Consider the following 22,978-nt stretch of genomic DNA (forward strand, 5'->3'; position numbering starts at 1 on the left):
AATATGCCAGGGTCCATGGAATTTTAAGAAAAAGGGAAGCCTTTAATTGGGTGAGGAAAAGTAGAATTTGAGTTATAACCACTTCCATGGGCCGTTTATGAGCACACGGTCATTAACATCTATCCCCAGGTTTCTGAGCAGGAAGCAGGAAAGACAACAAACTAGAGAAAGTTCTGAGCCCCTTTGAACTTTATAGAAAGGCACTTTATAAATCTTAGGAAAATGAATTTATGTTATAATTTGTCTAGAATGACTGAGTTAAAACTCTTTTGAAGGTAGGGTCTGCTCAGTACACCCTGTAGAAAATCACCTCTCTCCCTCCCCCTCACAGGGTAAACCATTCATTCTGTGCTGACTGGTACTCTGTCACCCATGATTTCTTTTTGACGTCCTTTCTTTTGGACCTAGATTAAAAGTATTATGCAATATACTATAAAGGGAAAGAGATGATTCATCAGGAGTCCTAAAGGGCAGGAAAGAAGAATCTAGCCCATTGCCATGAAGTGGAAAGAGTTCTTATCCCCAATTCTTGATTAAATAAGTTTAGTTAGCTGTGGACAGCCAGTACTTAATTGGCAGGCAGATCTGCCTGCTGTGCAGAGGAATATATTTGTATATGTTCACTTTTTTTTTAATGCATTCCAAACCCTTACAGTTGATTTTTTTTTTTTGTAATAATGATATGCTTTCAGTAGTGTGTCATTTTCTTTACCCTTGTAGAGAGATAACATGCAATTAGGGAGTGATGTCAGCCTATAACATTTTGGTGTAAAATTTTGGTCACACCGAAATACCGGGCTCCTTAACAAAGCTGGCAGACACATCTTTTGGCAGCAGCTGCTCGCCATGTGATTTAAAACTTCCTGTCACTATAATTGATGTGTTTTTATTCTTTCCATTTCCTGAAGCCTGATCAGAATTAAAATTGCTGTTGGAATTTCCTGTCAAAGCAACTCACTTATGTGTTGAGCTCTGCACTGGGATTGGACATTGCCTTCAGCAACAGTCAGGTGGAGATTGCTGGGAATTATCCTCTCCACGCAGGTTTGATAACCACATACACAACATCTGCAAATGTACACAGATTGTCCATCAAGTGGCGCACTGGTCCTAATGAAAACTCAACGTGCAAAATGGTAATGATCTGAATATCAAATCTGACCACCTGCCGGGGGCTCTGGGTCATGTGTTCATTAAGGACGTCCCATAGAGTTTTCAACTGATTGTCTCTGTTGAATCTGGATTCTTGTTCCAAGACTCTACTGTGTTTCTGATCTGTCCTTGATTGAAATAACATGAGCAAAACTTGGATTTTCCTCGACCCACTTTACCATCTTTTCTCTGCCTCAGATGCAATTTTCATATAACATTTTGGGGTGATTAAGTATGAAGGCTGAGTGGTTAAAACAGACAGCATAAAGATCTACATTCTGCTTTGTTGTTTATGTTTAATCCATAAAATTGCTGCTTTTTGCAAAGAAATGAATTACCGCCTTTCATGAATCAGATTATACAGAGATACGGATTTACTTCTAGATTGCAAGTTTGTCATCGTATTAATATTATTATTTTCAGATTAAGGCTAGTAAAGAAGAGAAACACTTTTTGTATTTGGAGAAGAGATTAATGCAATGCCCCAAACAAGGAGAACAGTTTTTGCCAATTCCAGTGATGAGACCCTGGATTTCTTATTGTAAATGGGAATCTTTTAAAAAAATTTAAAAACCAGAACTGTCCTTTAAGAAATCACAACACAAAGACATTTAAAACAATTATTTATCAAAAAAACTTAATCTATTAATATGCACTTTTATCCTCAGTAAAGGTAGGCTTTAAACTTGAGATTCTCTAAGTACTTTAAAATATTCTATCTTCCAAGAATGAAAACTCTGAGTTGTTTTGTTCATCGCGTATCTCTATCACCTAGGAAGGTGCCTGACAAGTTATGGACAGTTGAAATTTCACTACGTAAATGAACACACTTTAGACTTCTGTATCCATGCTGTGGAGAGAACACATTGTTCCATCTGGAGGCACCAAGTCCCCAAGCACAATGACCTTTCTCTAAATAGTGATTATAACCCTGCCTGTGCATTAGAATCACCAAGGGAACTTTACAAATAAAATGATGCTCAATCCTTCCCTGGAATATTAAGCCAGAATCTTCTGCTCGTCACTGTTAAGTTGAAGTGATGTGAAGGTGAGGGGTCAGCCTCTCCACACACCCGGCACTCTTGAGATTGAATCCCAGGCTCATTCCACTTCAGAATACTAGGCCCGATCTTTGTGTCCCACCAAACCAGAAATCATCTAGGACACATTTACTTTCTTAATGTAAGTCTGTCAATATTTGAAAAGTGGAGAAGGAACAACTATTGGTGGAGAGAGAAAAACTTCTCCCCAAGCACACTGAAATTAAACTATGAATCAATTGAAAATCCCAGGTAAGGACATTCCTGCCTGCAGTGGTTTTGAAACCACCACTTTCATTCAAAGTCTTCAGCATGTTAGGATTGTCAGAACTGGGGAGGCAAGAAGGGTGGGGGAGGGTGTTGGGGAGAGAATCACCTCACTAGATTGTTTTCTTTTCTTACAGTAACTTCTGAATATTTTTCTATACAGAAATTTCCCCAGAAATTTCTAACTGCTTACTATTATCTGACCTCTCTTCCACCTCTGTATCTCTCTCACCTTATTATTCCCCAAAGCTCCTGACTTTAGAGCAGCTGGCAGGAGGCACAGGTAAATAATATACTTATTATCATGTAGGGCTTCACCTGCACTATTCACACCAGGATAGGTCTGTTCCTTGGAGCACATGATTTTGCCCTAAGGAGAATCTGGAAAGAGTTTGCCTATGTATTTACCTTGCCTTCTTTGACCACAGACTTGGGGAATTCATCTATAGAGGGCGCCCGAGGCTACATGGAGTAGGAGCCCCCTCTTACAGGATGTCTAGGCGTGCTCGGAAGCCTATGTTCATACCCCTGGAAAGAAATCCTAGTTTGTGTTTTTCTTCAAATTTCCCTTCCCTTCTAATTCTTGTTTCCTTCTTATGACATTCTGCTATTCTTTGCCACAAACCATTGCAAAACAGCCCATACAAGAATTTTGCCTCCTTCTTGGCTAGGGTAGAAGGCTGCTTGGAAACCACAAAGCCACATCTCCAGAGAACAGTAGCTTTATTAATATAATAATCACCATCATCATGGACGAGTTACAATACACACATTGCTTTAGAAAGCAAAATAAGGACAACCTGGGGTTTGCTGGAGATGCTGCATTTGAGGTTAGATGTATGCAGTTAAATTTGGAGTCAAACTGAGGTCATTGCTAAGGAGATTTGGAATTGGAAATCTGTGTGGCAAATGGCTGCCCTATGGAAGCTATCCACTAACTATGAAAACTCATTTTGAATGGTATCAGAGCAAGAAAATGCAAGGCTTTGATCCCCGAACAGACAAAGTCTTGGTTTATTTGGAAAGGAGGTTCTATGGTATTTAGTCTTTGTCATCCTCCATTTCTTATAATAAAATCTCGGAAAAATATGAATGAAAAGTTCGATTAGGAAAATAAATACCATGTATATTCCATGGGATTTGCATTGAAAATAACATACAGTGAATGAGCTGTACATTGTTAAAAGAACAAGCAATTTATACTTTGCTCTTGGTCCCTGCAAAGAAGTTGAATGTATTTAGTGAAACATTTTACCTATTTTAAGTGGGCAAAAAAATATAAATATTAAAGCAGTCTTTAATTTCTTCATTGGTTGTTTCTTGGACATAGAGGAAGAAGAAAACTAAAGTATGACAAACAAACTTGGCATCCTTTCTTTTTTTAAGCAACCACGTCAGCTTGGATGCAAATGACTAGTGACAAAAGAACCAAAGTAAGTAAGCATGCTGGAGACTCCAGGAAAGACAGACTGCTGACAGGGCAGCAACTCTCTTTCCAGCTGATTTTAGGGCTAGCTAACTATCCCTTTCAGCTTAAATGATGCTCTGCAGTAATTGACCAGTGCCCAGTTGGGTTGGAGTGGAGTTCTTTTGGAAGCTGTTCAGACCAACTTTGACTGCCTATGAGTGCTAGGCCAAGATCAGGCTGGGTTCCTGGAGCCTGAGGTCTAATCCAGGCTGTTGTCAAAGTGACAGAGTTCTCAGTGTTCAATGTATCATTGCATCTGTTTGCTACATTTACGATATTAAGAAATAACCAAGTAATGAGAACAATATCATAATCTGAGGCTGAAGCAGGATGTACACTAAAACCTCACTTCTCATAGTCTATAAATTCAATAGCTCATTTGTTTTAGAATTGTTTTACTCCGGCCACCCCACCCCCTCTCCAAGCAGTTGTTCTTGAAATGTTTTCAATATGTTGCCATTTTATGTACCCTAAATCCTCCTTTTAGCATGAAGCTAACTTTAATTGACAAAAGATAGCATTTTCAAGATGTTCAATTCTCTCACCAAGAGAGGCTGTGGGACCAAAGGACATGGAAGAATGCAGCCTCTGCATGCTTAGCTGAGGGCTGTCATCTGCTTACAGGTTGGCCAAACATCTGGGTAATTTGAACTGAAAGACCGGTTAGGTCTTTACTGTGAATTTACACCAGAACTCACTTCTTTATAATGCCCTCAATAGATTACCCATAATCAACAAGAACTGATTTCCCGGTGAGTGTTCTGGAGAGTAGATTAGAGTCCAGCTGAGCCCCAGGCTCTAGTGGACCAAGCATAGAAAATGGCCAGGTTCCCTGAATTGACCCTGTCAGGTGGTTTGTGTGGAATAAACAGCACAACGTTTTGTTTCTTTAGCTGCTGCCTGCAAATATTGATACCTAAAAGTGGCCCTGATGTGACCAAAGAAAGCTGGTGAAATTCAGGTGGCTGCCTTTTACCTTTCTCTTCAAATAATTGTGTTAGAATGAGTCTGCAAGATAATTACATGTTGGCTTCTTGTTCCTGAAGCAAAATGGTTAGCATGTAGAAAAGTACATGGAATATTAAACTAAAATATGTCTGTCTAGGGATCCATTTAGTTCCCCCCAAATAACTCTTTTCTTTGTGAATGCCAGTATGTTTATATATATTTAAATGCCCCATTTGCTACACTGGTTTTAGCTTCTTGCTAGCATCACCTCTTATTAGCATGATGTTCTGCAGCACAAGGCAGCTGGAGAAATGAAACATGTGTTGAAGAATTTATGCAGTGTCCTTAGTTTCTTTCATTAAGAGAAGCAAAAATAATAGCTGCATATTATAAGTTTAGTGTGTTAAGCAATATGTTATGGCTATGCTTGACAGACATCTTGTTTACGTTCAGTTTATATATTGGGGAAGCCGTAGCACTTTAAGAAACATGGCGTTTTTAAAGTAATATTTATACTGTGCTTCCATGCAAGGAAAACTTAGTCGTCTAAACACATGATATGTTTTAAATCCACTTGTCTCCTCCTGAGGAAATATCCCAAGTGTTTTCTCCCCAAATTGGGGAGTTCAACATGTTCTTTATTCAGGCCATTAGAATTACTGCCAAGGAAAAACCCAGCTGCATGCCCTCTGTTTATTAAAACAATGGACCATCTTTTTTCATTTCGGTTCAATTCACATGTGAAAACCTTACACAGCTACATGGAGAAGAGTATGAAAACTATCTAGTTGTGTCAATGTTTTTCTTAAGAAAGCACTGGCTGTTTCTAGGCTACCTTGAGGACCCTCATTTATGTCGTGTGCATGGTGGTCTTGTAACTGGGCATGAAGGATCCTGGTAATGCCGCATCTGCAGAGCACAGTATTAAAGTACTCTGCAGACATCACTCTGAAAGCAAGAATTTTTTGCTATCTTCATCTCCACTGATCAGAAACTTGAAGAATGGGGTAATGCTATATAGGGTTTTGGTAGAAAATACATTAAATACGGAAAATTTATAAGAGGTAAGCAGGTAAGATTTTTAGGTTATATATCTTTAACTAAAAAATGTCTTTTCAGGGATTTTGGATTTTCCAAGAATCCAAAAGATCATATTCCATTCTTCTGGGTACAAAAAGTATATTCCCATTTTTCAAGCTAATTTCAAGCTCCACTTCCCCAAAATACTTTGCCCTATTTTACTCAGATGCTTCAAACCTGTACGGAAATGTGTTCATTTTGATGTGTGGCTCCTCATATTTTCTCACAAGCATTCTTATCTCTATCGCCAGCATAGTGGCAAGGTTAGCCAGACCTAGTTCCAGCTGGGTAGTAACCCATGCCAAGAATGCGAATCTAGATGAAGTAAAGGAGAAGAAAAGGTAAAAAACTGCAGTAATGAAAGGTGGAGTCACATGCCAGGAGGCACACTAGAAGGGAGACTTAAAATCTGAAGTGTTATACTCTATGGAAAACTGACTTTCAGGTGATTATTCTGTCAGAACAGAAATGCTGTATTATAATTTGATTACCTTTGCAATTCAGTCTGTTGAATTTTATTGAATTTGAATTCTAATTGTTTGACTCCAAAGAAGAGAATGTGCATCATTAGCAAGGTGAGTTTAGTTGGATACCAGGATGCTGGGAATCAGTGGCTGTTCCTGTGAAAGAACTTGACTTATGGCAGAAATCAACTAGCAAAGACAACCTAGCAACAAGAGTCAGCAGGGCATCAGTAGTGTCCTGAGAATATGTTGACAATTTGGCAACATTGTGGCTAGAACAAAAGATTTCAAATTCACTTTTCTTGCTATAATAGAGGTATAGGTAATATTCAGATGAAAACTGGGCTTAGTTAGTCCTTTATCCTTTAGACGTGCCCCAATAAAGCAGCTACCTTATAGTACAAGGTCATCAGTATCACAAAATCTATGCTATCACTTCCAGAATCCTGTGAACAGGACCTGAATTACTGCCAGACCTCAGGTCCTCAACTCCAATTCCTCTTTCCCTGCCCATCTATGGAAGGTGGAAACAACAGGGTTTCAGAGCAATTGCTAGAATACCCAGTCAGGAGGAAACTATTTCAAGAACACACAATTTAAGAATAAATGATGTGGGCCTCCCCGGTGGCGCAGCGGTAGAGCGCTGGGTTGCGAAGCTGCCCGCGGCCTCTGCAGCGCCGGTTCGATCCCTGGCTGCTCCCCGGCCACCGGAGGAGGGTCCCACATGGCGCGCAGACCTCTCCTGCCGCCCGCTGCTCCCCTCAGCAGTGTACTTCGGTCCTTCTGCCTGCTCTGCTCCCCGCTCTGGCTCTGGTGAATTCTCTCACCCTCCCGCACTTCTGACTGTACCCAGTGCATGTATAAACAAAACAAACAAACAAGCAAACAAACAAATAAAGAAAAGCATGCCTCTATAAAAAAAAAAAAAAAAGAATAAATGATGTGCTTTGCCTAGGGAAATCTTTCAAAATAATAGTGACAGCTAATCAGAATCGACAAAATGGTCAGATTATAATAAGAGTGACAAGAGACTGAAAAGTAAAAATAGGCATAGTAGTCAATGATAGGCACAGAACTCAGCAAAAAGATCTTTTTTGGGGGGTAATTTACAGGTTGATTAAATCCAACTAGGTTTAGATTCAGGAATATACTTTCTGTACACAGAAGAATAGAATATGATCTTTCGAATTCTTGGAAAATCTTTTCTTTGAAATTCTAAATCCCCAAAAAGACATTTTTTAGTTAAAGATATATAACCTAAAAATCTTATCTGCTTACCACTTGATTTTTTTCCCCTCTCTAACCCATTGAAATAATTCTACACTGATTTTCCAGTCTTTATCACATCAAGTGTCATATTCAGTAACTTTGAGAACTTTGAAATAATCTATTGCCTAACATCAAAATTTTTTGTCATGGAAAGACTTCACTTGCTAGTTTTTCAACCTACATTTCAAGCTCCATTTCTACAATTTCCACATAGAAGCATTGAGTTTAAATAACTGGGTTATTTTATTGCTTCTGATCTTTGTTTAAAACATTATTTTCACTTATAATGCCCCATTATTTTCTTTACCTAGTGGAATGCCAACTGGAGAATAAAATTGGTGACCAAGAATTATAAGCTGAAGCAGGCAACAAAGAAAATGTAAATTGTGTTGGAAAGTAACAGAGTCATAAATAAGTTAGTATGAGAGTGGTGAAGAAAAGAGGTTCATGTGTTACATGTATGGAAATACCAGGACAGGTCTTGGTCTACTGGGTCAGAGACCATAATGGAATCAGTCAGTACCTTGGATAGCTCCCAGGAATTACAAAAATTAAAAAAAATGAATACTGACAAGGCTCTACACTTTTGAGTTGTACACCTACTCAGCTGCCCATGTGCTCTGGGCCCTTTAACAATAGATTCAGAGGTTCATTCTAAGATGGTCCTCCCTTTGGTCTGACTTATGCCTCAATCATGCCCATGGGGTTCCTAGTCATGCTGATGGATTTATCTTCTACTCAATTGCCTGAGTCATTCTGAGTGCCTTGTCTCTCTTGAGAGTAGACACAGGGACTGGGTTCCTAATAACACTCCACTGCATTCAGGCTTCCCCCTCCCACCCCCCATAGATGGCACTTCAGTATCCTGCCAATATTATGAGCACATTAAAATTGTGCCCATCCTCTAGGGCTTGTCACAATCTCACCTCTGCTTTGACATCTTCACTGACCAGCCCGATGTAAAGGAACTCTCGATATGAACTAGATCACTTTGTACCACTCAATTCAAAGATATTAGTAAGTTGTCTTTTAATCTGCCTATCTTAATCTGCCTGTATCTAGGCTCTTCTATAAGACTCGAATGCTTTCCTAGGGGTGGTGGCATGCTTTATCAACAGGCTTCTCACTGAGGATATCTTTCAGATTATTAGATAAAATATTTTTTCTAGAAAGAACAATTTTTTAGTTTTCTTTTTTTTTTTAATTTTTTTTTTTTAATTTTTTTTTTTTTTTAATAGAGGCATGTTTTATTTATTTATTTGTTTGTTTGTTTGCTTGTTCGTTTATACATGCACTGGGTACAGTCAGAAGCGTGGGAGGGTGAGAGAATTCACCAGAGCCAGAGCAGGGAGCAGAGCAGGCAGAAGGACCGAAGTGCACTGCTGAGGGGAGCAGCGGGCGGCAGGAGAGGTCTGCGCGCCATGTGGGACCCTCCTCTGGTGGCCGAGGAGCAGCCGGGGATCGAACTGGCGCCGCAGAGGTCGCGGGCAGCTTCGCAACCCAGCGCTCAACCGCTGCGCCACAGGGGAGGCCCCAATTTTTTAGTTTTCTAACAGACATGTTCTATCAGAAGTCCTTTTCAATTGTGTGTTGAAGTTTCTATTATTTCCAGAAGACTCCTCTTTGATGTAGTGCAATGAATACTGCACAGCTGTTGTGAGCCAGAGACATGAGTTTCTTTTTCTTGTACTTAGAACTGTAACCTTGAGCATGTTACTTAAGCTCCATATTTGTAAATCGGGAAATGGTATGTGATAGTCATGACAATTAGATGAGATATAGGTAAAGGGTCTTGGTCACTTGATACAGAGTGAATAGCTCAATTCTACTGATGACTTTTTTCTTATCACACAGATATAGCTCTCTTTTAATCCAACTTTTCTGACAATTTTTGAAAAACTGCCTTTAAAGTTTTTCCACCATGTGCTCACAATGGGCCTCTGATCATGGTGAAGATTTATCTTCTATTCCCTCTTGTTCCTAGGACAGGCTTCCTCCCCTTAGTACAACATTGAGATTTAGGGTTGCAATACTCAACACATAAGACAAAGCCCTTTAAGCTTAATGTTTATATTTTTGGGGGAACAGGTCAATGTTGGAAGTCTGGGTAAATGTTGGAAGTCTGGGTAAAGTCAATTTGCTTTTCTTTTCCTTATAGAAAGTCACATCATCCAGCAGCCTGAAAGGAACACAGTCCCCTAAATGTCCAAGAAACTAAAGATGCATGTGCTAAGCACAGCCCTCAACATATACAGTGGGCAGCACAGTCTTTTGCTTGCTAGGGGCTGATTCTCAGAGACTGCTAAGGAGGGTAAAAAGTTTCAGCAGAATAAACCTGAATATTTACGAAAGAAAACCAAAGCATTTTAATTGGGCTTCCATCCCTTTAAACAATACCAGTCACAGAAATGTGGTTTCATAGTCATTTAAAATACAGTTTACAGAGGAATTAAGCTAAATCACTTAAGCTCTCCACGCAGCTGCATTTTCCCAGCTTCCTTGCTGAAGATCAGCTTTCAGAACATCTCCTTTGAAATCTGCAGCCCAGTCAGAGACAGGAGTTGATCTCTGAGCTGCTGCTTGCTTTTTCTTGTTGCATACTTCTCAGGTAATGCGAAAACAGTGGAAATATTTGGGTGTAAGCACATATGCTTGTCCCGTGTTTTAAGGGGCATGATTTTCATGAGTTTATGTTGAGAATCTGAAGATGACCTAAGGTCATCATACACTGCCTGCTTTTGTAAGCCATCCTGTAATTCCCAGAATGACTCTGCATTTTGAAGAGAAATGTCAGGACTTCTTTCTTCCAGGAGACTAAGTTGGCATTCAAAGTTTTCCAGTTTGCCTGCCTAGATTCCTCCCCCCACCCATGAGCCCTCGGCTCCAGCTAGTCTGGCTTCCACTCTTTACTAAAACCAACACACCTCCCTGTCTCTGCGTTCTTGCTCTTCCCTACTCTACAAATACTGTTCCCCATGCTGTTTCATCATCCCAACCCTTCCTGTTCCTTGCTTCAAAGCCTAAGACCTATTCCTCACAAAGATTCCCTTCCCATTCCCAATCCAAGTTCCTGTTCAATGCTGACTTTCATCATGACTATCAGTTTGGTTCCTGTTCTGTGAAATTTTTTTTTTTTTAAAGATTTATTTATACAAGCACTGGGTACAGTCAGAAGCACGGAAGGTGAAAGAATTCACCAGAGCAGGGAGCAGAACAGGCAGAAGGATCGAAGTACACTGCTGAGGGGAGCAGTGGGCAGCAGGAGAGGTCTGTGCACCATGTTGGACCCTCGCAGGCAGCCGGGGATCGAACTGGTGCTGCAGAGGCAGTGGGCAGCTTCGCAACCCAGAGATTAACCCAGCACAACCCAACCGCTGTGCCACCAGGGAGTTCTTAACCAGAACTCAATTTACTTGAGTGAAAGAAAATAGGTCTTATTCAACTTTTTGTCCCCAAAAGTTTCATATAGTCACATTCAGTAAATATTATTTGATACCATTATCAATAGAAAATAAGGAAAGCATAGGAAATGGAGTTCAATTTTTTAAGGTGTAAGAATGAAAGGGAAACATGCAAGAAAAAAATCAATTGTGATAAACGGAAAATTGATAATGGCTGAATTTTGTACTTTTTATAATTTTTACTTCAATAAAAAACCAAAATGGTGTTCAGCATGTGACTATCTTTAAGGGAGAAAACATGAAATGTTCTATTTAACCTTGTTAAAGCAAATGTGCTGATATTTCTGACCACACTTCTGAAGTCTGATGTAAGTAGACATACCTATATATATTTCATAGAAGCAATTGTTTATGTAACTATGTCTTGGGGAACTATAGTTAAGCAAGTTATTTTTCACATTACCATCTAAAGGCAAGCACTTAGCACCTGAAAGTGATCTATAAATAGATTTAGCTGTTACATCCTTAAATATCTAATATTTTTAAAGCATTGGCAGGCAGTATTGAGAAAATCATTCATTTTGGGTGAAATAATGCAGCCTTGTATGTCAAAAGTAGTAAAAAATGATATATGCTGTTCCTTCAAAAGGAAGTAGTATATCAAATGGCTGAATAGTACGGGTCGAACAACTCTCCAGCTCTCTGATGTTCCTAGCAATTTGCTAGCTAACCTGTAGCGTTTGGCCTATTTCAGAGAACGAAAGGATTTTTTCCAGAACCCAAATGCAGGAGGTCATCCACAGCCCACTTGAGGGTTCATAAGCAGCTCAGGGGATCTAGGATTCTAGGATATGATTCTTCTTGGCATCTGACTTAGAGAGTTTGCCAGGCTTAAATACACAGTGAGCAGATCTTTCCACAGGGCACTCCCAGTGGGGCAGTACTAGAAAGCTAGCATTCTGCACTATCAAGAGCCAGTAGTAAAAGGTACCTTGTTAAATGTGATCTCAACCTTTAAAGAAACAAAAGACTACTTTTAACCAGACATAAACTGCATTACAAGACAGGGAGTAGAGTTGAGGATAGGTCTGTGGGACTGCAAAGGGAAAAATTAAAGAGTTGGGAACAACTTTCCAGACCGTGTCTGGACCAGGTCTGTCACTGGAACAGAAAGAAAAGGGAGGATGTGAAGAATGATGAAATACCAGAAGGACTTGGGATCAAAACAACCCTAAATGAAAGGGAAAGACTGCAGGACAAAAGTTCATGGGGAGGAAAAAAATGAATTCAGCAATAAACCAACTTAGAGGAGTTCAGCTGAAAACTCTGGAAGGACTTTGGAAAAAATGAAAATACAACTTGAAAGCTTTTAGAGATCTAGTAGGATGAAGTGGATTTCTTCCCATATTCGTGGCGGTAAGGACCTTGTTATTGCAGGTTACAAGTGAGATAAAGGTGTGTTCAGATTCGACATTCCACTTAATCATTTAATAAGTGATTGTTGAGCATATTCTACGTGCCTGCCTTGTGCTAGAGCTGGGTCACAGGGTAGACAACACCAATGCACTCGCACTCCCTGCTTTCCCAGAGTGAAAGGAAATTGAATCTTAAACCATGAACACAGAGTGGGAGGAGAGAGACCAATAACTGGTAAAAGAAGAGGAGACACTGGAATGATTTTTTATAAGCTATAAATCAGATTACTCCTTTGCTTAAAACATCTTCATACTTCTAGCTGTCCCTGAGTTGAAATCTGAACTCACCATGTCCTTCAAGAATTGCATTAGCAGGTCTGAGCCTCGCTGTCCATCCTTATTTCACATCTCACTCACGCTTGCTCACCATTATCCACCTTCTCTTCTATTCCTGAACACACGCATCCCTTCCTGTCTCAGCTTCTGCCCAGCATCACAACACTCAAGGGTCCACTCATTTCCATCCTTAATATGTACCCTCCTTAGTCACGTCTTCTCGACCCAACATTGGAACCACCTGTCTACATCCCCCAACGACCAAACAACTTAGTTACATCACCCTACTTGATTTTTCATAACATTTATAACCTACAGGGCTGGCACTTGTTTGGTAATTCACCAGTCAGCCCCACGAACGCAGGTCATCTTTCTTGCAGCACCTGGCACTTCGCTTACCATCCTGCAGGTTTTCAGTTAAGTAGTTGGATAAACAATACATATTTGCCCACACTCTACCTTCTCTCCTTTTCTAGTGAGATAGATTGTGACTTATCCAAAATGGAGGCTGTCTCACAGCCTCTCTGAACCTCTCTGCAGCTTTTTTCTTCGCTCAGCCAATGAAACCCTGGATCCTGGACAGTACTTTAGAAAGTTCCCTTTTCCTGAGGCACCGCAATGGCTCATGTTATGCAAACGCTTATGTTTTCATGCCCTCTTAGCCTTGCCACATCCCTCGGCTTGTGTTAGCCTCATTATCATAACTCTGAAACATAGCTCATTTTCCAGATATATTAATTTATGCATTTGTTAGTTCAGCAATTATCTGAAAACCTCACAGGTAATTCAGGTAGTCGCCTTCACTCCCAGCCAAATGAGAGCCCCTCCACCACTGCAGTTCCTGCTCAGTGCCCACGATGGCTACGCAGAGTCATGGAACAGCTCCTGCTCTCTGGTGCTGGGCCCCCCAGCTGAGCAGCATCAGCCTGGGCTATGCCATGGCGGCCAGGTTTGATTGCCTACCCTGGCACTAGTTAAAAAACAAAAAGAAAAACCTATGGCAGCTTTGGAGACATGAGAATAAGGTTTGAACATAACCTGCGCCAGTCACACAACAGAGCTGGCCTGGCGCTAGACAGTGCAGGGCAGGTTGGACGCGCCACTGGGGTTTGGGTTTTGAGAATGGACCAGGTCCGCCCTCCGACTGACACCCGTTATGTTCAAGCTCCCACAAACTGTGAGCTATCCCCCAAGCTTTGCTGTTTCGATCAGGCTCTGTAGCACGAGGAACACAAGATACGCTGTGAGATGAGCTCCAGGTGCCATCTTCTGCTCCTCCGGGGCTTCTGGTCCTGCGGGACCCTGGAGCCCCTGGAGCCCCGCCCAGCCTGCTTTATGTCAATCACCTGCCTTCCTGACGCGCGCCTTGCGTTTCACAGCCAAGAACTACGACTGCGGAACAGATTCTGCCTGGATTTCTCAGTTTCCAGGCCCTTGACTTGTCCAAATCTTGAGTCTCCTTTTACCTGCCGGTCCCTCTGACCACCCCCAGCCAGTCAGCACCCGCATCCCCCACGGTCATGTTCACAAGGGCGCTCTCCCCGCACCCTGACCGGCTCACCTATGACATGCACCTCGGTGGCTTATAATCATGTTTTTATCATGGGTTTATTAGCTTAGTACCTCCCCTCCCTCCCCACCCAGGAGATTACTAGTTCCATGAGGAACTATTATGGTTTTTTATTGCCGCCGTAACAAGTCACCACAAACATATCTCAGAACAGCACAAATGAAGCATCTTACCTTTTGGGAGGGCAGAAACTCAGGAATTCTCATTAGGTCAAATTCAAGGTGTCGGCAGAAACGCATTTCTCTCTGCTGGCTCTAGAAAACTCACTCAGTTTTTGGTCTCACCAGCCTCTGGACGCCACATCTTTGTAGCTCTTCCATCTTCAAAGTCAGGACCAAACAGTCTTCACGCTGTCTCGTCAGTATTTAAACGCTCGCCCCCAGCCCCGCCCCACCTCCTGATCGCATTGAGCCCACCTGGATAATCCAGACTATGCTCTTTATCTTCAATCAGCTACTCAGCAACCTGAATTTCATCTAGAGCCTCAATTTCGCCATGTAACGTGACATACTGACCCCAGGGATGAAAACATGGACATCTCTGGAGTGCTGTCCTATCTGCCCCAGGAGCCCTCGTGGTTTTGTTCACCAATGTTCACCCTACACCTGCACAGTACAGTGCTTGGCACAGAGGAATGATACATATATGATATAGGCAAGAAAGTGTATGTGGGCCAGGGGGAGATTAGTATTACTACATGGTTGTGACGAACAGCATCATATTTTTTCTTTGAAGTAGTTCATAAGTCATATCTAAATGTTGCATCTAACAAATGGAAAGTTGTGGGGTGCCCTGTGTCAAGGGCACTCTAGAAGGGGAACCTAGGTTGGAAGACTGGACACGGGGTGTTTTAACTGTGTTGTTTGGTGTCGGGGCCAGGAACGGCCACTGAGCAGGTTTTCTAGGATCCAGCAGACCAGGGAAAGGAGGAGTCAGAGTCCTCAGTGGCTTTTGCAGGTCTTTTATTGGGATTTACCCGGTACGGAGCAGGCAGGGGTGCTGGGGGCCGGGAGGCTGGCAGGCCTCCCGGCCCCCAGCAAGTATCCACTCTATCTGGGCTCTCTGGCCTTCTCTGCTTCTCTCTCAGCTTCTGCTCGTTCTTTCTCGGCTTCTCTTTCAGCTTCTATTGGCATCCCCATGACGCCGCCCTTAAAAGCCCAGTCTCAGCCCAGGTGAATCCCATCTACCTATGCTCACACCCTACTCCAGGTGTCCACCATCAGACATGCATTCAGGACTGCAAGGATCCATCATCTATCCTGATGGCGGGAGGGCAGAAAAGCCTGACATTTTTCCTTACCCTAGATTTGGTCTTTGGCTGCTTTTCCTTGCCTTGCCCCTACCTGGTGTTCCCAGTAGGGCTGCTGTAAGGATGACGGTCTTGTTCCTTGCTTTGTGTGGCTTATCAAAAAGGAGAACTAAGAATACTTCTCCCACCTTCCATTTCTATCTGACCCTGAATCCATCCCAAGGCCTATGAATTCTGTCTTTGTATTTTTTGGTTCCTATCTCCTTCTTGTGACTCCCAGAGCTAAAAATCCTACCTCCAGCCATTATGCATCACACTGGTAGTAGTACACGACGCCTTAAATTGATTCCTGAACTCCCACCACACTGTACCTGCCTCCCACCCAGGTTAACTGGCCTTTAGGACTTGTGTCCAGGTGCAACATATATACACACACAATGTATACATATGGTACCATACAAACTACAGTGCAAACCAACATTATTATTATTAATATTATTGTTGTTGTTGTTTCTATTCTAGGATCTGTCAGTCCTAGCCTTCAGTCATACATGTGATAACCACATAAAGTAGGCCCTTATCTGTGGAAGTGGTAAAACTTGGGCTGGGCTCTAAGGGGTGGCTCAAGACTTAGAGAACATCACTCACGGGAAGGGCAGGGCCTTCCAGTCTATTATTATCAAGGATCTGGAGGCAGGCATGTGGGATAAGTGGAACAGTATGTCTCCATAAAATAGCAGGAAATCAGGTGGTGTTGGGCTTTGTCTGCTTTGTAGAGGCTTCTGGAAGTTTAGCATCAATATTTGGAAAATGGACATTTAGGGGCTAGAAGCCTTCAAGCACTATCTCTACCACTCACCAACCACACCTACATTTCCCAGCTGCACAACAGAGGTAATAGTAGCACCTTTTCACAGGGTTGTTTTGAAAATGAAGATGATGCATTAACTCTCAAGAGTACACATGGCCAGTATGTCCTGTAGAGTGGCCATCATAATAATGGCCTCACCATCTTCATCATCCCTGTGCTGTGATCGTTTTTTTCCTCTGGCACTGGCAAGTACTAACGATTTGTGATCTTTGAAAATGGGAGGTGAGCCGGGCTAACGTGATGGAAGTCAGGCTTTGAGGCCGTGTCTCTGAGGAGCTCAGCTCGTAAGAGTTCAGGTGAGGCAATCTCGCCCAAGTTTGTGGGTAGAGCAGGGACTCAGCCAAGAGCTAAAATCACAAGTGCCAGACAGTATGAAAAGCAGGTAAACAAGGCCGGATAATCCCACAGTGATCAAATATTAGGGCAAGGCAGGGGTCTGGGAGCCAGGGAAACCTCACAAGTTTGGAGGCTTGAACTTGGCAGTAACCAAGCAAAGGGATGTGAAGCCAGAAGTAAGTCATGATGGCAAGGAGAAACAAGGTCAGGGGGAGGCCAGGGTCTTGGCCTGAAAATAAGGCGGAGGCATGGTGGGGGGTCAGTGCGGGGTCTTCAGAGAGGGGGTGCTGAGGCTCTGCTGTGCGGGCCTAGATGCTTCCTTCAAATATCAAGGCTGGCTGACTGCAAGTGAGAAGAGGGAAAGCAAGCATGGGAGGAAGAAAACAGCACTGCTCCCCAGAACTGGCTGTCTGAATGGAAATGGCTCGGGAATGGAGAAGAGGTCCAGCTTAGATTCAGAAAACATCATGAAGCAGCAAGGGAAACAGGGAAGAATACGTGGAGCGAGGTTCTCAAATCTGAGTGGGCATCAGAATCACCAGGAGGCCACGTGAAACCTTTAACATTCCTTTGGTCGGTCGGGTGTGAGGCCTAAGAACTTGCACAGGTAGTAACACTTCCCAGATGGTGCCCATGCTGGGCAAGGGCCTCACCTTGAGAACCTGTTTTAAAGAGGGCGATAATACTATCATCCAGAGACCGGACCTCTTGGTATATAGACACAATGGAATATTATTCAGCAATCAAAAGAGATAAACTCATGCCATTCGCAGCAACATGGATGGAGCTAGAAGGAATTATGCTCAGTGAAATCAGTCAGAAGGAATAAGAAAAATATCGGATGGCTTCACTTCTAGCAGGAATATAGGGGAACCAAATAAGACATCAGTGTAAAAAAATAATAACAGTACGAAACACAACAAAGCAAAAACAGACAATTATAAACCAGAGACATCCTGGGCCTCCCCGGTGGCACAGCAGTTGAGCGCTGGGTTGCGAAGCTGCCCACGGCCTCTGCAGCGCCGGTTCGATCCCCGGCTGCTCCCCGGCCACCAGAGGAGGGTCCCACATGGCGCGCAGACCTCTCCTGCCGCCCGCTGCTCCCCTCAGCAGTGTACTTTGGTCCTTCTGCCTGCTCTGCTCCCCCGCTCTGGCTCTGGTGAATTCTCTCACCCTCCCGCGCTTCTGACTGTACCCAGTGCATGTATAAACAAAAAACAAACAAACAAACAAACAAATAAATAAATAATGCCTCTTTAAAAAAAAAAATAGAGACATTCTGCAGGGGAGGAGGAGGGAGAGGGAACAGAGGGAGGGAGGGAGGAGCACAGGGGTCTGAGGTGATGGTGCACAGGTGCATTGGTGAAGGAAACTCTATGGGGACTACACCTGAGGGGGTGGGGGGAAGCAAATATTGTTTACAAATGAACAATGATGTAAAAAAATACTAAAAAAAAATACTACCATCCAGTGACATAAGGAAAAAACCACATCAAATGTTTCCAGGCAACTGCAACTAATTACAAATGACCCGTAAGAAAACTTCAGGGAGTCTAAAAGACACCCCTCTTCTCGGATGAACCCCCAAACTCTCAAGTCCAATCTGTTTCAAAGGCTTTTAATTGAACACTAATCATCTGAAAATCTTGCTGCTGAGAATTTTGGATGGGTCCCTTTCCTCTGATCTTACTCCACAGTGTGAGGACATTTTACCGCCTATGACCCTGAGTCTCTCTCGTTCAGGGTGAGCTGTGCACGTGGCCCAGGTTGGCCAGCTAGTATTGCCTGCCCCTTAATTTGCAATGATGTAAAGAGCACCTGCAGTTAGTGGTGATTAGGGAACTGGAAACTGTGACTTTAAGCAAAGACTTAATGAAACCAATTTCCCAACAGGCAGGTGATACAAACAAGAGTTCAGTTCTTACTGCATATTTCAGGGCCTAAAAAACACCAAACTTTAAATAAAGACCCCAAAACACTTCTAATATTAAACATTCATTTTCCAACCCCCTTATTCCAATTCCGGGTGGCAGGTGGTTGGAGCCTTTTCTGGCAGCACAGGGCTCGTGATAGGAAGAGACCCTGGACACCCCATCCTTCCTTTGTAAGCACTCACGTAAATGCCACACTTGTTGGGGCAAATCGGACACAGTGAAAGTAGCAGGTACACCTTTGGGATATGGGGAGAACCTGGGGCTCCCAGAGAGAAAACCCACACAGACATGGGGAGAATGTGCAAACCCCACACAATGACCCCACATGGCAACTGATTTTTTTCCTCATCAATATTATAACAAAATGACATTCAACTGAATGATAGTCAGCTAAACAACTATGTATGTATATTCACACAATGACCTGCTGTAATAACTAATCAAACTAATCCTTTTCTGATCATGTGAAGATTATCTGACCGGAAGGATTTCTATGCAGGCAGCTCCTGAGCAGTAGAAAGGGAAGCATCCTGACCAGGCACACAGTCTCTTTGGAGCAATGTGAGGCAAGGTGCCAGCCAGCCTGGGAGAAGGCGCAGGAGAGGCAGCCTGAGTCTGTGCACAGTCACTTCATTAGCACCAGCCCTGATCGGGGGCTGACATCCCACAGTTGATGTCCTTCCTCTGCCTTTGTATCAGTTTCCAAATGGTGGGAGGATGGCCTAAGGGCAGGAGATCTGTGGGACACAGGCTAAGTTGGACTTCCTGTGTGTTAGTACTGTGGCGGTGGTCGGTTTCATGCATCCTTGCGAAGAGCTACTCCTTCATGCTCCTGAAATGCGAGGGCGTTTTTTGCAAGCTGAGCAGAAAGAAAACTAATTAAATTCCCTTCTTGTACCCCCATTGGCAGAGAGAGTCTACTGCTATTTATATGTAGACCTTTTCCTTTGGTTTGTATGCTTAAGGCGAGTGAGCATGTCTTTCATGATGTGCCTCTCTATTCCTAAATAGAGGCCTGTTTGTGGCTTTGTCCTGGCTGGGAGAAACAGATGTCAATATGGCTGTGACTTCAGGCTCATAGATATTGTGTGTGAGTTCTGAAATGAAGTTCAACGTTGACCCTTTTCCCATAAATGCCCCCTTTGTCTCCAAGTAAGGGGGTCATGATGTGAAAACTGGAAAGGGAGAGAATTCAAGTAAGAAAAAGGGCTTCACGGGGGAGGTAAGCAAGGACAGCACATAGAATTCAGGAAACAATGTTGTCAGCCTGTTGGGTCATGAATGTGAGTTTCCATCAGTTCATTAATATGGCTGTGCTTTATGAGTTCAGTTGTCTAGAGCCACACATCCCGCTATTTTCTCACATCAAAATCACAATATTGCATGGCACTCTGGGTGGGGAGGAGGTACTCCCGTCCTTCGCGAAGCTCACGACACACTAGTAACTCATCCGTCCACACCAATCGAGGCGCTCTGATCTCATGCAGAGTCACACATTTGATCCAATTGCCAGCCTTCTAGTTTTGACCGATCTCCTGGCTAAAACTACACCAGCCCAGACAGGCATTGGGCTGACAGCTTACGGGAAATGCCCGGCAAGACCTGCATGGAGTAGCTGACCAACGCCTCCTGGGAAACTAGTCACAGCACATTTCATCTTAAGGGCACCCTGAATCCCATTAAGCCTCGAGGAGGTTCTGAGCCCCTTCCAGCAGCAAGAGAGGAGGGGGTGGTTGTGCAAGTCCATGGCTTAATTGCTTCCTTTGATCAAAACTGTCCAAGCTATTTATTTTATCCTTTTGGATTTTGGCTCTTTTTATACTTCTTGGAATCCCTTTTGTAGATTGTGGATTAAGGAGGGAGCAAATAACAGACAAAGAAAATGCAAAACACACGTGCTACTAATATTGGGTCAGCCATGTCATCTTTGTATGCAGACAGAATATTTTCACCATTTAATACACTAGCAACAGAATATGATATTTGTCATAATATGAAATAATGTTCCTTTTAAAATGTGATGATCATCCTGCTTTATTTCCCCATCTGCAAAATGAGAATGGTAATTATCCCGCTGAAAATATCATATGGTCAAATTAGTTGATGTTGGGCAGGCATTTCAAAATGAAGATACCTAATAATTTATTAGTGGCTCCACTGGCATGAAATTTGAGAATGAAGTTTGCCTGTGAGAAATTGGTGTTTGTATTAATTCATGTTCTCCTCACATTTCTTACAGCGCTAGTCTGTGTCCTCTCCTCTGGGTGTCACATGGCTTGTAGCCTTTGCTGACGACAGTCTTGTTGAAGCACTCAGAGTTCGCCATCATGTCCCGAGAGGGAAAATGGCAAATCACATTCTTATGCCCTTTTTAAAAACTGACTCACTTCTTTTCCTTTTGATCAAAATGAGCTTTTTGGCTCCATGTGAAATATTGTTTTATTTTCTTTTCTATGTCCTTCAGGATACATTGTTTGATCTTGAAATGAATGATGTGTTACATTGAAATAAGACACATGATCGAGCTGTTTTCTGTGCTATCATTTCCTTCCCTGATAGTTATATAGTAAGCTCTTCCTAATTCAGAGAGCGAGAGAGCCAAGAAGGACACACACATAATAATAAATATGGCGATTGTTATCAGTCATTGAACACATACATGCCAGGAACTTAGTATTTGTTATCTCCAACACAGCAACTCTGAAAAGTTTTTACAGATCAGGCATGGAGGATCAGAAAGGTTTAACTAACACACAGCACAAAGTCAGAGTTATCAAGAGACATAAAGCTTGAATTTGAACATAGATCTATTTCCAAAGCTTTCACTTTTCTATTTATTGTATTTTATGATTCCAAATCATTACATGAGTATTTTTTTTTCTTATATATTTCTGTAAAAGTTATTTTTGGAAACAATTTATTGGCCATGAAGTGGAGCCACATCCAGATGGATGGGTTTCTCCTGTTCCCTTTCAACAGTAAAACTACACAAAAGGAGATATGTGAGGAATTTTCAAAATATTCAATGTATTATCTTGAGTGCTTACTGTTTACAGGATTTGTGGCAAATTGTCATCAAATGATATCTATGAATTCATAGAAGATAGCTCTTCTTTGCCAATGAAATAAAATCAGATAATTTCACTTTAAAGGGCTATAAATTCATAAAGTACAGCATTAATAAAGTCAGAATAACATGTCTGCTTTTTAGTTATATTGGAATATTTCTTCTGCTTAAGTTAGAATGTGTCAGTGAGAAGGGTTCTCATTCCATTTCACAGGTAGAGAAACTAAAACTGCATCTATCTGTTCATTAGTGTCCAGTCGACAACGACAGAAGAAAATGAACTCACCAAAATGAAAGATTGATTTACCTTAGAGTAAATAACCAGTTATCTTGACTCTAGGAATCTGTGGGCTTGTGAAGCTGTAAGAATTGATTCGTGTGTGGGACCACAGGCTCAGTATTCCAACATTGTGTCTGAACCAAGAAAAAACATTTAGAAGTCATACTGGTCCCCTTTCAAAAAATATTTATTTAAAAGAAACTAGTCACAGATGGGAATGTTTCTAGCTAAAAATTATCTTTCTCAAGTATAAAAACATTTCTCAAAATCAAATATTTCCCATATAAAGTCAATTAGCTGCAAGCTTTGAGACTTTATTTTCCACTGCCAATAAAAGCCTTAGATTGGCGAGCTTTTCTTTGCCTTAAATTGGAAACTGAAGTATGTAAGCAGAGCTTGAGGATGAGTGGAAAAACTGGCTTAAATTATGTGAATTTCAGAAGTATCACTGGGTTTATTTGTACAGTTTTCTTTAAAGGGGAAAATTCTGCTAAATATTTGGTTATGTTTATTGATAAAAATGATAGAATAATTAGCAGACATTTGTATTCTACTAGAAGTATACTACACTCCATTTTCTTTTTGTATTTTTCAATTATAAGGGCATAATATTCAAAGGTCTTATAGTACTTACCTGAACAATGAGAAAGAGCTATGATTTCACAGTTAACCCGGCCTATGTCAATGTCAATAATTTTTGGCGACGCAAATTTTCCCTTACATGGTTTTTCCTAAGTCTCTAAAATCCAGCGTCCTGCTTTGCCAGTTTAAAGCCTGCAAATAGAGAAAACAGCCAGTAGAGGGCGCCGTTGGCTTACTTTTTTAAGAAAA

At 42.0% G+C, this 22,978-nt stretch overlaps 1 protein-coding gene and 1 long non-coding RNA gene across 9 annotated transcripts in view; one reads left to right on the top strand and one right to left on the bottom strand.

The window, feature by feature from the left end:
* LOC119242507 (uncharacterized) overlaps positions 1–14,732 on the bottom strand; it is a 53,691-nt gene extending 38,959 nt beyond the window's left edge. Inside the window, exon 1 of the long non-coding RNA XR_005124511.1 lies at positions 14,584–14,732. This is a non-coding gene — a long non-coding RNA (uncharacterized LOC119242507). The remainder of the gene's footprint in view (positions 1–14,583) is intronic.
* The window catches only part of DYNC1I1 (dynein cytoplasmic 1 intermediate chain 1), a 344,233-nt gene that overhangs the window by 150,570 nt on the left and 170,685 nt on the right, over positions 1–22,978 (top strand). The gene's annotated exons all lie outside the window — the stretch shown is intronic.

The sequence above is a fragment of the Talpa occidentalis genome, unplaced genomic scaffold, assembly GCF_014898055.3.
Source record: "Talpa occidentalis isolate TD23 unplaced genomic scaffold, MPIMG_talOcc4v2.1, whole genome shotgun sequence".
In the NCBI taxonomy this organism is placed as follows: Eukaryota; Metazoa; Chordata; class Mammalia; order Eulipotyphla; family Talpidae; genus Talpa; species Talpa occidentalis.